Here is a 2,500-nt window from a genome sequence, read left to right on the forward strand (position 1 = left end):
CCTCCGCGCGGAGGGCCGGGCGGCGCGCGCCGGCACGCGGGGGGCACGGCGGCCCGCCCGCTCTCGCTTTCACGGGAACGACGCAACACACGGCTCGGCAACGCGGCCGGGGGCGCGGCCGTCGGCCCCCGCCACAGCCGGCTCCCCCGGCGGCCGCCCCCGCCGCGGGGGCTCGCGGAGCGCGCCGCCGCGCCGCCGCGCGGCCGGCTTCCCTTTCTCTCTCCCAGCGGCCTTTCGCCCGCTCGAGACGGCGCGCGGCGACGACCGTGCCGCCGGCGCGCCTCCCCCCGGCGGGACCGCTCCCGCCGGGCGGGCCGGCGTCCGGCGGACGCGCTCCGCCGCCGGCCCCGGAGGCGGACGCCACCGAGAGCCGAGCCGGCGTTCGCCAAGCGCCCGAGGCCTGCCGGAAGGCAGACCCCGCCGCCGCCGCCGGGCCGCGCTCCCCGGCACCGCCGCCGCCGCCTCCCACCGCCGTGGCCCCCTTCGCCTCGGCACGCGCCCGGCGGAAGGCGTACGGCGCTGAGCCGGGGGGCAACGCCCGCTCTCCTCGTTTTCACGCGGAGACCGGGCGGGGGAAGCGCCCCGCGGCCGCCCGCACGCCTTCCTTCGGCCCACGCGCGGCCGAGAAGGGCGACGGGGGACGCGACGTGCGGGGCCCGGGACGGGACCGCCGGCCGGCCGCGGCGGGCGCCCTCCGGCCGACCGTCCCCCCGCAGGGAAGAGGGGGACACCCGTCGAGCGGCGCCGCCGCCGCTCGGCACGGGGTCGCCCGCGCTCGCGGGCCTCCGCCGACGGAGGGCCCGCCGGGCGCTCGCCCCCGGGCGGGCGGGCGATCGAGCGGGGTGGACGGCCGGCGGACGGCGCCGCCGGCGCGCCTTCGAGGAGGAAAGGCCGTCGAGGGAGAGCGATAGGGGCCGGACGCGCGGACGCGGCGCCGCGCCCGCGAGACGCCGCAACGGCGGCGCTCCAGGAGAGAGCGCGGCGGACCCCGGCGGCCGCCACCCCGCGGCCGAGGAAAAGGCAGAGAGCGGGCGCTCTCTGCCGGCGTCGCCCGTTACGACGAGGCGGGCGGGTCGGCCCCCGCGGCCGACCGCGCGCCGCGGCCTCTCCGCAGAGGCCGGGCCGCGGAGAGGGGGGGGCAGGGCGCCCCTCCCCGGCGCGGCGCGGTTACCCCCGCGCGCGCGCGCGCGGCGGGGGCGACGACGACGACGACGGAGGGAGCGCGGCCGGCGGCCACGGACACCACCGCAGGAGCTACGGGGAGTAGCTGCTCCCCTACCCCTCAATGGCGCCGCGCCGCCGCCCGGCAACACCCGCCGCCGCCGCCGCCGCCGCCGCCGCGGCCCACGGCGGGCCGCGCCGAGCCGCCCGAGTCTTTAAACCGCCGCCCGGCTTCGCCGGCCCCCTTTCGGCCCCTGCCGCAACAGCGTTTGACGACGCCGAGGGGGAAAACCTGAGGGAGAAACCGCCGAGGCGCGGAGCGCTAGGTACCTGGCCCTGGGGCGAGGGAAACGACCTGCAATGGCCCCGCCGGGGTGCCTCCCCCGCTGCCGCCCTCGGGGGAGCGTCCACCGGCGGGGGCGCGCCCGGCGTCTGCCGCCACCACCGCGGCGTCCTTCTCGGGGCCCGGGGTTTCCCTCAGTAGCCCGGCGCTGCGCCCGAGAGGACCGCCGCGGCTCGGACCGCCCCGCCGGCGCGGGGACGCGCGGCCCGACCGCCGAGCGCGCCTCGCCGCGCCGGCGCGCGCGCGCGCCGGCCCCCGAAGGCCGGCGGCTCGGAACGCCCGGAGGCGCGGCGTCTTTCTCTCCTCTGTGGCGCGCCAGGGGGGGAACCGCTCGGCCCGAGAGCGGGAACTCTGCCGGCCGGCAAAGCCCCGCTCCCCGGTGCGGGAAGGGCCGGAGGAGCCGCCTCCTCCGAGCCCCGAAGGCGCCCCCGCCGCCCGCTCCCTCGCCATTTCCACATCGGCCGCCGACGGGTGCCACGGCCGGACGGCCGGCCGTCGCTCGACGGGCGAAGCAGCGAGGGGAGGGACGGGCGCGCCTCCGGGAGGGGCCGTGCCGAGCACCCCTCCTCCCGGCACCCGGGCGGCTTTCTCTGGCGCGCGCACCGAGGGGAGAGCCGGCCTCGGAGAACTCGGGCCGCCGCCCCGGGGGCGGCGCCCGCACGCGCCTGCCCGCCGACCGGCGTTCGGCGGCGCCGGCGGCGGTGGGCGAGAGGCTCGGGGCCGGGCCGCGGCCCCGCTCCCCGGCGGGGACGGACCGGCGGCAGACCGGCGCAAGGGGCGGGGGAGGAGGAGGAGGACGACGAGGAGGAGGAGGAGGAGGAGGAAAGCCGCCGCGACGGCGGGACGGCGCGCCGCGCTTCGAGGCCCGGCCGCGACGCGCGGTGTAGCGCGGGGTCAGCCCCGCCCGCGCGCACGGTGACGGGCGCGCGCGACGCGCCCGGCCGCGCCGAGCGGCCCCCTCGCTCTCTCTCTCTCTCTCGAGCCCCGTTTTCCCTT

Source organism: Zonotrichia albicollis, unplaced genomic scaffold (genome assembly GCF_047830755.1).
Source record: "Zonotrichia albicollis isolate bZonAlb1 unplaced genomic scaffold, bZonAlb1.hap1 Scaffold_121, whole genome shotgun sequence".
Classification (NCBI taxonomy): domain Eukaryota; kingdom Metazoa; phylum Chordata; class Aves; order Passeriformes; family Passerellidae; genus Zonotrichia; species Zonotrichia albicollis.